Genomic DNA, 14648 nt, shown 5'->3' on the forward strand with positions numbered 1-14648 from the left:
TAATTGAAACAGTATTGATGATACTAATAATATTGTCTAAAATGTTCAGTCCCTTTACTATGGGCCAGGAACTCAGTGGCATATACAGGGCTTCTGTCACTTAATTCTCACAACAAATCTGTGAGGTAGATACTACTATTATTCCCAATTTACTAATGGAAAAAAGCTGATATTTTTAAAAGTGAGGTAACTTGACTAAGGTTACCCAGCTCAAAAGTAGTATAATTGTCCATATTGCATTATATTGTGGTACAGGTAAGGGCAACACATGTTTAAAAGGATTTCCATGAAAAGGTCACTTTTGATCCTTCCCAATATAAATGTTTCTTTTTTTCCCCTTTTTAAAAAATTTTATTTATTTATTTGGGAGAGAGAGGGAGAATGTGCACGAGCCAGGCGAGAAGCAAAGAAGCAGACTTCCCACTGAGCAGGGAACCCCGATGTAAAATTCGATCCCAGGACCCTGGGATCATGACCTGAGCTGAAGACAGATGCTTAACTGACTGAGCCATCCAGGCACCCAATATAAATGTTTCTTAAAAGAAGAGTAAGATACCCCCAACTTTTAATACCTTACATTTGCTTTGCATTTGCACATTTTTGATATTTTGTCAGTCAGACTAAGAATGAAGAATTTAAAACCTTCATCTCCAATACAGCCATACTATACCTGTTCCAGTGCTATTCTATACCTGGGTACATTGTAGGAAAAAAATCTCACTTCTCAGAGAAAAAAAAGAGGGGGGGGGAAGAAAGAAAGGAAATTTGGGATCAGAAAAACAAACTAATTAAGACTTCCTTTGACCTAAGTTTTATGACTTTTAAATTGTTTGTATTGTCATAGAAATGCTGTTAATGTAATGAAATCCTTGTGTTAGGTCTAATTACTTTGAGTTTCTAACTATATTCTTACTGTACATTGTAGTCATGAACAGGCTGAAATCACAAGATTGGGAATGGAACATGTCTAAATAAAAAATTACCTAATGGCACCTGGGTGGCTCAGTCAGTTGAGTGACCGACTCTTGGTTTCAGCTCAGATCATGATCTCAGGGTCCTGAGATCGAGCCCCACATTGGTCTCTGTGTGCAGCATAGAGTCTGCTTGAGTTTCTCTCCCTCTCCCTCTGCCCCTCTCCCTGCTCACTCTCTCTCTCTCTCTCTCAAATAAATAAAATCTTTTTAAAAATTACCCATACTCACAGGATCTGATTTTCAAGAGCTGAAATCTTTTTAATTATAATATTAGGATAATACTGTATTTAGCACATGGTTCTAACTTTGTTTTCTTTATAATTTACTTGAATATTAACTGAGGGACTCTAGAATACATTATATATGTATTGAATATTTTAAACACATTTATATGTATGCATATGTGTGTATGCATTTATACCACATTCATATATATAGTGTGTGTCAAAGGACCAGTAAGTGCAGTTAGTATGACTACAAAATTCTCTTAAGATCAGGGTAGGAATATGTATTACCTATGCCAACCCAAGTTATCGACTGATAATGACCTTCTGATTTTGGTGCAATTCTAAGAAGGATACTAAGGTGAGACCGGGTCTGATGGGAAAGAGAGCCCTCCCCCTGGGGACAAAAGGGAACACAGTAGCACTAATGAATAAGCATGAAATTTTTACTCTTTTAGACTGAGCACAAAATCTTGCTAATATATAAATACATTTTCATCAAATGCACAAATAGAATCTGTGAGAGAAAGTATATATGAAGTCCATTTCCTCAATCCATAAGGACAATGCATGGAAAGCTGAAGGTTCCTAATATACACATATATTTTTAAATAAAGCAATAAGCATTAAGAAAACTCTAGACATATAAAATCACATCCTTCTGTATTCCCTTCTAATTACCTAGTAAAATCAGGTACTTAAAAGAGGAATTCAAAATATACTTTAGATTAATTTTCTTATATATAGCTCACATCTCAGAACTATTAAATCTAAAAGCATGTTGAAAAACCTTGAGTGCATGTATTACTCTGAAAATGGTTGCTGAAATTTGCATTTGATTATGCTAAAATGGATGTTATGGCTAGTTTTGTGCACTCAGTGCAGAATTTCAGTTTTAAGAAGTGTCTTAATGTATCCACATGCCCTAGAGCTAAGCCAAGGGAATAGGGAATAAGTAGAGAAAATACAGTTTCAGTGTTTTATTTTAAAATTTTCCCCTGTATTAAAACTAATATTTTGCTTGAGAAATTACTAAATGGCCAGTATTTCATTCTTTTTAACTCAAGCTTAATCCATACAAAATATTTAACATCAATTCTGTCGTATTTTGAATTTCTTATCAGTTAGGTTAGTGAAGTATTGTAGGTAAATTGTTCATCATAATTTGCTACTTGAGTCAAAGAAACAAATTAAGCCAAGAAACATGCACATGATTTTAACAAGTGTCAAGCCTTTCACTTCTATAACATTTTATAATACTTTAAAATATTTCCCTCTCTCTTTACTTACGATTATTTAGTCTCATTATTATGGAGTATTTAATGAGTCCTCAGAACAAAATATAATTTCCTTTTTTAATAAAAATAGAATTTTTAAATAGAGTAGCACAATTAAAATGTCATTATTTCCAGTAACACTGATTTCAGCTGGCAATGTAGTCTTTTTAAAAATTCCTTGTACTCTTGTACTCTTTTTTAAAATTCCTAATTCTCTTTTCTATAGAAAATATGCATGTGCATAAGCCAAAAAAAAAGCAAAATCTCTAAATTTATATTATTGCAAACTATGCTGTTTTCTTTACTCAGGATATTTCAAATAGTAATCTCAAGAGGCCCTATTCTTCTCTTGAATTAGTTAAAATATCATAGGTCTTTTACTTTAGAGATATGAAAACTTAAACAGCAAAGAAAATTAAGAAACACATTTTAATTAAAGGTAGGAAGAAACTATTTTGTTACCCATATTTCTTTTTCAAATATTATATTCTGTGTTCACTATTAATGTTTACAGTTTCATGTAAATTATGTTTACTTAAATATTTTATACAAGGATTTTATTTTATTTTATTTTATTTTTTTAAAGATTTTATTTATTTATTTGACAGAGAGACAGCCAGCGAGAGAGGGAACACAGGCAGGGGGAGTGGGAGAGGAAGAAGCAGGCTCCCAGCGGAGGAGCCTGATGTGGGGCTTGATCCCAGGACTCTAGGATCGCGCCCTGAGCCAAGGCAGACGCTTAAGAACTGAGCCACCCAGGCACCCCTATACAAGGATCTTATACAAAGATTTTGTACAAAGATTCATGTACTTAAAAAATATATTCCATGAACATACACTTAAGTTACAAGGTTAAATGATGGGATAGTGGATAGCCTAGCCTGAAAAACCTTTCACCTTTTGGAAAGGAAAAGATACCTGAAAGAATACAGAATTAAACCATTGCAAAGAGAGGTCTTTGTAGCATGTTTAGAATGTGTTACTTTTATTTTTTAAATTATTTTTAAGCTTTTATTTATTTATTTGAGAGAGAGAGAGAGAGAGAGAGTGAGAGAGAACACAAGCCAGGGGGAGAGGCAGAGGGAGAAGCAGACTCCTTGGATACAGGGCTTGATCCCAGGACTTAATCCACCGAGCTATCAAGGTGCCCCTAGAACGGGTTACTTTTAAAGCAGAGATTTATTGGGGCACTTGGGTGGCTCAGCCAGCTGAGCATCAGACTCTTGGTTTGGACTCAGGTCTGGACCTTGGGTCATGGGATCCAGCCCCTCCTAGGGCTCTGCACTCAGCAGGGAGTCTGTTTCCTCCTTCTCCCTCTCCCTCTGCCCCTCCCCATGCTCGCACTCTTCCTTTNCCTCTCTTTCCCTCTCTAAAATAAGTAAATAAATAAATCTTTAAAGCAGAGATTTATTAAAACCATTAAAGAACTCTTGTACATAGATCTTTTCATGGACAAGATCTCATAAAATCAAAGCATATTGTGATGTTTGTAGTAATCTTGTATATCAATGGCTTATAAGCATTTATTTATTTTTCCTATCATTTTGCCAAAAATTGTTATATGCTATCATGAGTAAAATTTTTTTTAACATGAGTAAAAATTAATCAAAATTATATTTTGAATTCCTCCTCTAAATACATGATTTTATTAGGCTATTGCTGAGAATAGAGTAAGAGGAGTAATGGCCTTATCTATGTGTAATTTTTTTCTAAATCCAATTGCTTAATGTAAGGGAAAACATTGGGAGTATGCTATCTGTCATGTATTATGAGTTGAAAATAGCAGTTTCCATAACCATGGCTAACAGAAGGAAGAAATAATTTCAACAGAAAATAAAACTTCCATTTAATTGTGTTTTTTACACAATTCTTTATTAAAACTATTAAATAACTTATCAAGTTTTTCTGATATATTTCAATTAAACACACCATTGCTTTCATCCTCAGTGCTTAGCCTTTGCACCTAGTAAACATTTAAAAAATATGTCAAATTAACACTTAAGAAATGTGTTGCATGTAAGTGATGCATCACAAAATTCTACTACCGAAACTAATATTACACTATATATTACCTAATGGGAATTTAAATAAAAACTTAAAAAAGAAAAAAAAATTTGAAAGAGAAATGAAGTAACACTTAAGAAATAGATACTATTTATAATATGTAATTGTTATACATGGTATAATGTATAGTCCTTTTTGGTATTTAAACATTTCTCTTCAGATGGATCTTTTGATTCTGTAGGCATAAAGGTTTCACATTTCCCTTTTCTTTTAACCCCCTTCAAAACAAAGGGGATGTGTGACTTTCATAACCATGTAGAGGTAGAGGATAGATGAGGGCCCAATATGCAGTGGCTGCTATGTTTGCCACTAGGAACTAAAGTTCAGATGGTCCTTCTCCTTGGAGAACATGGTCTTTACCTTCGACCTTTGGACTCTAAATTTAGATCCATTTTGGGTTTTTCACTGGAATCTGACCTTCTGCTATTCCACTTGTCATCCCTCTGCAGCTCCTTAATATGGCAAGTGGTACTTGTGGTCGCTTACATACCACTTGCAAGCCAAGTGGAGCCAAGAACAATGGCCCAGGTTCATCTAAGCATGTTCCTGTCCTACTATCACCAAGACACCCACGTCATGTTGGAATTGTTCTTTGATAGGCTTCCAGCCCTCCCCCAAAACCAGTGAAGTGTGTCACTATGCCTGTGGTTCTCTAACTTTTCATAATTATCTCAATATTTCTAACCCTCTCCTTCCCCACCTTCCCACCTCCCACACATTTGGATTCAGGCATTGGACTTACCTACCTCACCCTTAATTACCCCTATTCCTAGGCTGGAAACAGTGAGTTTCACTTCCTTCATGCCATATCCTAATTCTCTCTACACTGAGAATACAGTGAAACTGTGATATAATATAATCTAAATTTTGTATTCCCTGAGTCAGCAAGTTTGGAACACAACTGAATATCTGTTTGGAGTTTGAATATAAGGATTGAATTAAGGCTGTAATTAATTATCTGTCTGAGTAATTTAGTTAACTGAATTTAATAATTAAAATTCTCCCCATAATTTACTAAAAAAATTATCTCAAGAAAAGGAAGAGGTAAATACGATTTTAATATTAAATAATAATGCATCAAAAATAATTGACTACATTTCCTGAATCATTCTTTTAATGTATGAGATGATTTTACAACAATTTTCCAAGAAAAGAAAATGAATATGTGAATCTGTCAAATTTTGCTGAAATGACACTATCGTATGGGATTAATACCCTGTTCAGTGCATATTTTGCTTTTTAGAGTAAATTTACTTGGGACATATGTTAAAGGAATTATGGGTTTTTTTAAGTTACAAAAACAAAATTTGATTTCATTTTGAAGTATTCCTATCAATCAAACCGTGGTTTTAAAAATATCACATGAATTAAAAAAAAAAAAACAAAAATCATGTATTTTTTTCCTTTAGTGAAAAATTTTAGAGGATAGATAAATTATCCTGTAATTAATGCTCCACTCAAGTTCATATTAACATTAGTTCATGTCTTGAGCACATACTGCAATTTTCTTTAGGGGTGAAGAGTCTGAAGGATCATAGGTGTGTTTATAAAGGGGAGAAACTGTTAGTTTTAAAACCTTCACTGACTATCCATACCTGATTAACAGGGAGTAGATAGTTTATTTAAGTACAGTTTGTTCTGAACATTTGAATTAATAGGAATGGTGACATGAAGTTATGGGTGGCAGGAAAGATAACCTAATTTCAGAGGGGCTTACTTCTTACAGATGACTATCTCATGTACTAACTATGATGCTGAAAAAAATAATAATTACACCTTCTATAAGTCTGGATCAAGTGAATCTAGAGACTCTAGTTTCTAGCCCATTTTTGTATTGAATGTCATCCATGAAACACTATGCTAGACATATCATGCTTCACTTTCCAGATTGATGCAGTACTTTGTGCTAAAAATGAGGCAAAATCTATTCAGTGTGTTTCTCTTTAAGTACTGCCCACTGAGCACCTGCATCAGAATCTCCTATAGTACCTACTAAAAATACACATCCTCAGGTTGAGGACAAGTCCTATAAAAACAGACTCTTCAGGGCCCAGGAATCTGCATTATCATCAAAGCAAGCAATTTAGATAAACTGGAGTTTGAGAATATATTTCTTATTTAAAACTTTGTATGTGAGAGAATTAACTTAGTAGTTGGTTCATGCATTCCCTGGTTTAAAGATTTAACTCTTGGTTTAAAATCTCATTTTTGAGTGATAGAGAGCGGGAGAGAAGGAGCGGGAAAGACCCAATTTATGTTAACAAAGAGACTAAGCAGCAAAATTTTATTTAAAAGAACATTTTTTTTCCATTAATTTACTGAACTATAGTTAAGTATAAATGGAAAAACAGTTCACATTTATTGGACACCTACTATATGCTATGCACAGTGTTTTACATTTACATTTTATTCTAATTTCATAACACTTATGAGAGAGATAGTATTAACATGGAAATAGCAAGTGAGGAAATTAAGATGAGCATATACGTAGGATGTTGTCTCCTTCCTGGTATGCCTCTGCAGCAAAATCCTCCACCATTCTCACTTAGCTAAAAGCTTACCTCCTTTAAAACTTCAATTTGTACAAGAAGACTACATGATCCGCTTCTTCCCAGTGCCTCTTCTCAGATATGTCTCTTATAAAGAACAGTCATGGCCAACGATACATTGAAAGATGCTCAACATCACTAATCATCAGAGAAATGCAAATCAAAGACCACAATAAGATGTCACCTTAAACTTGTCAGAATGACTAAAATCAACAAGACAAGAAATAACAATTGTTGCCACGGATGTGAAGAAAAAGGAACCGTTGTGCACCACTAGTGGTGATGTAAATTGTACAGTCACTGTTGAAAATAGTTTGAAGTTTCTTCAGAAAATAAAAGTAGAAATATCATATGACCCAATAATTCCACCAGTGGATATTTACCCAAAGAAAGCAAAACCACTAATTCAAAAAGATACATGCACCCTTATGTTTACTGGAGCATTATTTACAATAGGCAAGATATGGAAGCCACCCAAATGAGTAGATAAAGATGTGTTATATATATATACATATATATATATGTATATATATATATAACACAGTTGTAAAAATAAGTTGAGATCTTGACATTTGGGACAACATGGATGGGCCAAGAGCATATTATGCTAAGTGAAATGAGTCAGACTAAGAAAACAAATACCATATGGTTTCACTCATATATGGAACCTGATAAAACAAATGGAGAGACAAACACAAAGCAGAAATAGACCTACAAATACAGAGAACAAACTGATGATTGCCAGAGGGAAGGGAGGTGGGAGGATGGACAAAATGAGTGAAGGGGAGTGGGAGATACAGGCTTCCGTTATAGGATGAATAAGTCACAGGAATAAAAGGCACAACATAGGGAATATAGTCAATGATACTGTAATAGTGTTGTATGGTGACAGATGGTAGCTACGCTTGTGGTGAGCATAGCATAACATATAGCATAGCTGAATCACTCTGTCGTACACCTGAAACTAATGTAAGATCATGTGTCAACTATACTCAAATTTTAAAAATCTAAAAACTAAAAAACAAAAACAAAAAAGAGTAGTCTTATGTCATCACTGGACAGGTTTCAGGGTTAATGTCTGTTTTTACATGTTTCTTCTAGAGATTATGAATTCTTTGTGACAAGGAGTTGTCTTAATTTATCTTGTTGATGTGTTTTGAGCCTAAAAGAGGGAATACTTTAATTATAAGCTAAATTCTGAAACCCTTTTAAGCCGTAGTAGTTTTATGTGAATCAAGATGATTGACTAAATTTTTGGCCTTCAGCTCCGAGGAGACGAAAGTACAACTGTCTTCCCAAATCTGGGTTCATCTCACACCAACCGCCTCCACCATGCTGCCTAGGTTTGACCCTCACGAGATCAAAGTCTATACCTGATGTACATGAGGTGCACTGGTGGGGAAGTCAGTGCCACATCTGCCCTGGCCTGGAAGATCAGCTCCCTGGGTCTGTATCCAAAAAAGTTTGGTTAGGACACCTCCAAGGCAACCAGTGATTGGAAGGATCTGAGGATTACAGTGAAACTGACCATTCAGAATAAACAGGCCCAGATTGAAGTGGTACATTCTGCCTCTGCCCTGATTATCAAAGCCCTCCAGGAACCTCCAAGAGACAGAAAGAAGCAGAAAAACATTAAGTCCAGTGGAAATATCACTTTTGATGAGATTGTCAACATTGTCTGACAGATGAGGCACTGATTTTTAGACAGAGAATTCTCTGGAACCATTAAAGAGATCCTGGAAGCTGCCCGATTTGTGTGCTGCAATGTTAATGCCGCCACCTTCATGACGTCATAGATGACATCAATAGTGGTGCAGTGGAATGACCAGCTAGTTAACAACTACAAAGGAAAATATTTCAATAAAAGATCATCTGACAACCAATGGAGGGGAAAATGACTGACTTAATAGATTTAATTAAAAATTCATTTGCACGAAAAAAAAATCTATTCTTCCAAAGAATGAACAAAAAAACTCCTTTCTTAGAAAGGAAAGACAGAAAATATTACCAAAAAAATCTGATTTTTTTTTTTTTTTTTTGAGTTACAGAAGTCCCTGGCTAAAAATAGAAAATCTTCTCAGGGGAGCTAATTTGTGATCCCATGTGTCTCTTCATCGAGTTACAATGGCTTCAAGCTAAAAATGAAAGTGACACTACTTGGGCATGAAATTGAAGTATAGCTTTATAAAGTACAATAAATAGTTCTCATTTAGAATTTCCCAGGGGTTTTACAGATAGAAAAATTTAAATAGGTATATTTTGCTCTTTTGTTCGTTACCAGTCTCTTGGTATATATAGGTACAAGGGGAACAGAAAAGGAAATATGCACCCTACAGTATTTCCCTATGTTGAGTATCATGTACTGAAACTAGGATAGAGACTGTTTCCTACCTAGGAAGATGATTCTTAAAGATTCTCTGACTAAAAAACCCTCCTCCACTGCTCTATCTAATCACATATTCACTCTATTCGATTCTCTATATTCAAATATAGAATCATTATGTTATAAACCTGAAACTAATACAGTGTTAGAGTATAATATATATTGATTATACCTTATTTTTTAAAAATGGAATATAAATAAATCATATAGCTTAATTTTGAAAGAACACAAGACAACCTCAAAATATTTTATGTTTCAAAAATAGTTGAGACAAATTAATTCCACTGGTTAATGTAGTAAAGAAAAAAACGTTAGTGGGTACTGTGCACTAAACAACTATAAAAGAGAAAGTTTAATTTAGTTTAAATTCTATGTATTTTAAAGACAATACATCTAATCAAAGATTTATTTTACCAATCAGATATGATTGGTCACATCTGTTTTCTTCCATTTTTTATGGATTGGTTTATGTGTAAACACATCTTGGTCAGTATTTGAAAGTGGTAGTAGTGTTTGCTAGTAGTGGCTGACCAGTGCCATCCCCTTTCTTCCACTATCATAAAAGAACCCTCATTTTGTTCAATGGTCTATCCCATTCAGTGCAGACCCTATGACTTAGAAAAGCAGATCTTATCCATAGCTCCATAAATGAGCCTGCTTAGTATGAGCCAGTCAAGGTAATCCTAACCCCCTCACCAGTAATTTCAGTCTAGGAACACTGGCATAAGTCAAGCAGATCATGTAATTCCCTGGCAACTTTTATTCCTTCAGAATAGGTGCATGGCCTATATTGGTCTAATCAGTTCTAACAAAAGACCTTGTGTTCCATGATTCAAGAAAAGCTTTCCCTCTTTTTTGCTGAATTTGAATAAGGAAGCTTTCTGCCTCAGTTGTTTTCTGTAGTCATACAGTGACCCTAAGGGAAGCTTGCTTGAGAACAAACCCAACATGTGTTGGTAGAGCACAGAGTAGAGAAATGCAAGGAAAATACAAACAAACTAACCTGGGACTCAGTTATGTCTTGGAGTGTGACCAACCTTCACACTGTTTAACATATCTTTTTGTTTAAGCTAGAGCCGTTTTAGTGTGGTCCATGGTTAGCAAGATCAGCATCACTTGAGAAATTAATAAAAATATAAATTCTGGGTCCCATCCCAGACCAACTGAATCAGAAACTTCAAGTATTGCCTATAGATATGTGTGGGCTGAACAAGATCTCCATGACATTTTCAAGTGCATGAAAGTTGGAGAAGCATTAAGGTGAATAGAAACCACTTTTGAGTCAAGATTTCTATTAATTATAGTCAAATGTATTCAAACTAATAAAAAAGACTGATCATTTCTATCAAACCAAATGTGCCACTTATACATATGTAGTTGCCAAAATAATGCTATATTTTAAAAATAAAACTCTTTAAATAAATTTTCAGTAATTTTAATGGAAATCTATTTAAAACCACATTTGCTGTTATGTTATACACCTATATTTTCAATCCATAAATATTCCCTTTATTCAATGAACAACAACAAAAAAAGTACGGGGGCACCTGGGTGGCTCAGTAGGTTGAGCGTTGGACTCTTGATTTCTGCTTAGGTCATGATCTCAGGGTCCTGGGATCTGCCAGCATTGGGCTCTGAGATCAGTGGGAGTCTGTTGGAGGATTTCTCTCCCTCTCCCTTTGCCCCTCCCCCTGCTCACGATGTGCTCTCTCTCTCTCTCACTTTCTCTCATTCTCTCTAAAATAAGTAAATAAATCTTTAAAAAAAAAAGGAAATACACATATATTTACTGTACATACTTCACTAAATCATAGTAAGTAAGAAACAAATATTGGTCTCTGCTGCCAGTACCTGTCACAGAGCTCCTAAAACCCATGGAATCTCGTGAGTGATAGGGGTGCGGGAGCATCTTTTGTTCAAGGTATGCACCTAGAGGAGGGCTGGTTACAAAAAACAATCAAGCTCTGATTAGAAGCTTGGAAATTTCAGCACCACCTCTAATCCTCTGGGGAGAGCAGAGGGGTTGGTGATTGAGTTAATAATTGATCAATCCCCCCTGATGAATCCTCCATAAAAATCCATAAACTATGAAGTTCAGTGAGCTTCTGGCCATGTGTGGGAAAGATGGTACATCCTAACTCACCAAAGATGGAAGCCCCTGGCTTAAAACTCTTCTGGACCTTGCCTTGTTCTGGCTACTCATTTGTATTCATTGTCATATTGTTTATCAAAATCTGAGAAAACATAAGTAATTTCCCTGAGTCCTGAGAGCCATTTCTGCAAATTATCCAACCTGAGGAGGGAAACATGGGAAACCCCGATATTTAGCCAAGTTGACAACAAGTGTCAGTACCTGGGGGATCCACTACTTGTGACTGGCATCTAAAATGGGATACAGTCTTATGGGACTAAGACCTCAATCTATGGGGTCTGTACTAACTTGTTATAGTGTCATAATTGAATTGTAGCAGCCCAGATGATGTCTGGAGAGATGGAGAATTTGTTGGTATAAGAAAAAACCTATGTATTTCGTGTCAGACGTGTTGTGGTGCGAGTAAAGAAAAATCATGGTTTACTTTTAGTAGATATATTTGTTTCTTACTAGTCTGTTATGCACAGTCTAAATGTAATAGTTAGTAGTAAAAATGCATTATTACAATCATCTTTAGAATAACAGTCTTGAGAATAAATCCACATGAAACAGTCTTAAATGGACACTGATGTCATGTGTGCAGGTATTATATTTTTATGTATGGTATATCTTTTTTCTCAGAAGGGACTTCAACTTAAAGAAATTGAAGTAATATATTCTTATATTTTAAAAAATTACATGGTTGATTATAGTTTCATTTGTGAAATTATAGGCCATTTCAAAAATTATAGAAATATATGAAATTAATATATTCATATACTCATCAACTGGAAGACTTTTAAACACATGAACATTCAAATGTTAATGTTCTGTAATAGCTCCTTCGTATTATAAATTAAAATTAGTTACATCATCTTTACACTTAATAGCAACTATCAATTTTAGAAATCCAATTTACTTTAAAAAAATCCTTTCAGACTCTATGCTAAAATCTCTTTGAAGGTGTCTCCAGAGGAGGTTGCTTTGCCATTAAAACTACCCAATCTATTCACAGAGCAGATGAAAGAGTCCTAGGTTAAGCAGATGAAAGAGTCCTAGGTTCATAAACTGATGTTGAACTTATTAGAAAATCAGAATAAAGCTTTACACTTATCAGAACATAGACTTTAATGTTCAAGTTTGACCATTCTATAAATCAGACCAAATGAAAATTTTTGAAGCCTCTATTTAAAAAAAAAGGGGGGGAGAGAGAGACACTATATTCACAAAGTGGTAAACTTCCTTCTATGACTTCATTAAAAATGTGCTTACATTTAATTGTTTTGAAATATTAGATTTTTCTCTATTATTAAAACATTTTTCATACTATTCTGAAAACATAATCTTCTGAATCAATAAATTATATATTCAAATTATCTGAAACGTGTTCAATACTGAAGTAGCCTAAGAAAGTACGCACATGAAGAAATGAAGTAAACATTCTATAATTAACCTGATATATGTCAAATTATGTTCTGGCTAAATGAGAAAAATTTATTCAATTTGTATTCAGTTAACCCATTAAGTTCTTCTGGGTGAATCACCTCAATTCTTAGGGCAAAGCTGCATAGCCCCCAGGTCTGGTTCTAATTTTCTAACAGGGTGAAAACAGAATAAGTACAATCAAAATTTCTGACAAAACCATACATGAAAAGAAGAGAAGTCAACATCATGGTCAAATAAACAGGTATGATCCAGCTGTCTTCACTGCCTAACACTGAACAAGACTTGTGGGGACTTCACTGACTATCATGGGTCCATGCACATGAGTATATGAATGATTTAATAATTGCAGAAGGAAGTAATCAACATATCAGTGGATCAGAGTATGAATAAGAAATGCACTCTCTAAGAGAAATTATGAACTGAAAGGTGATTCTGTAGATAAATTGAAAAGTATTGAGCTTCTTTCATGTTTTGGAGCTCACTTTCTTTAAATTCTCTGGGTATTTAATACTAATTCTCTTTAATGTAACACTTCTCATCAATACATATACTGATTTTAAATCATTATTCCCATCCCCACAGGTAATTTGATAATATTTCCATGCCAAAGTGAAAATCGGGGGGAGAAGTCTTGGCTCAGAAAGCAATGTGTATTTTAAGCAAACCTTCTTAAGGCAATGAGTGAAATGTGTCCAAAATCATTTGCAACCTACAATGTGCCAGATAAGTTACCTACCTTATCTCATTTAATAAATAAAAAAAACCACCCTAAGATATAGTAATAATTACTCCACGTGATTTTACAAACAACCAAATCTGAGCAGAAGAAAAAGTGAATAAATTATAATTGAACCCTTGATTATCAACCCAATAATCCATGCTCTTTAAATAAAATTACTGGTTATATTACAGTTATGTTTTCTATGATTTTGTTATTTGCAAACAGTAATTCTAAAACAACAAACATCAAACAAAAAGTCAGTCCATAGGAAAACAAAATTAATAGCAGTATTATGCCATTGTGCATAATCTGACACATTTGGAAAGCTTATTATAGAAAGAGGGAAAATGAATCCATTGAAGAAGTCCTGTGGCCCAGCCTGAAATTCAATAAAAAGTTATATTGTACTTCTAGAATAATTCTGTTTGATGGACAAATGCTAAGCACATGTGGTTGTTTTTTCTTAATAAAGATACAGATGCTCACAACTTCATAAAACATGCTGTTATTTATTAATGTATTTACTTCCCTCACTTGGAGAAGAATGGGAATTACTAAAATGTTTCTGCATTTGCATAGCAACAAAGACAGACTATAGTTAACCAAAGGAAAAAACATTATCTTTAGCAAAAAATAATTAATGATAATATTACCTTAAATTTATAAAGCATTTTATAGTTTTCAAGGCTCTTTCATACACATTATGTCATTTAGCCCTTCAAGAGCCCTGTGAGATTGCCAGGGAAGATAAATTATTAACCCAATTTTATGGGTGAGCAAATTAAGGCTCAGAAAGATTAAGTGTCTTGCCTAATAATACACATAGTTTTATGGTGGCATTTATATATTACTATTAAAGTCAAGTTTCTTTCTGGATTT

At 34.2% G+C, this 14648-nt stretch overlaps 1 protein-coding gene and 1 pseudogene across 2 annotated transcripts in view; one reads left to right on the top strand and one right to left on the bottom strand.

Moving 5' to 3' along the window:
• The window catches only part of BRINP3 (BMP/retinoic acid inducible neural specific 3), a 361285-nt gene that overhangs the window by 297853 nt on the left and 48784 nt on the right, over positions 1-14648 (bottom strand). The window lies entirely within an intron of this gene.
• LOC121103981 lies at positions 8385-8925 on the top strand (annotated as a pseudogene).

Source organism: Ursus maritimus, unplaced genomic scaffold (assembly GCF_017311325.1).
Source record: "Ursus maritimus isolate PB19 unplaced genomic scaffold, ASM1731132v1 scaffold_2, whole genome shotgun sequence".
Classification (NCBI taxonomy): domain Eukaryota; kingdom Metazoa; phylum Chordata; class Mammalia; order Carnivora; family Ursidae; genus Ursus; species Ursus maritimus.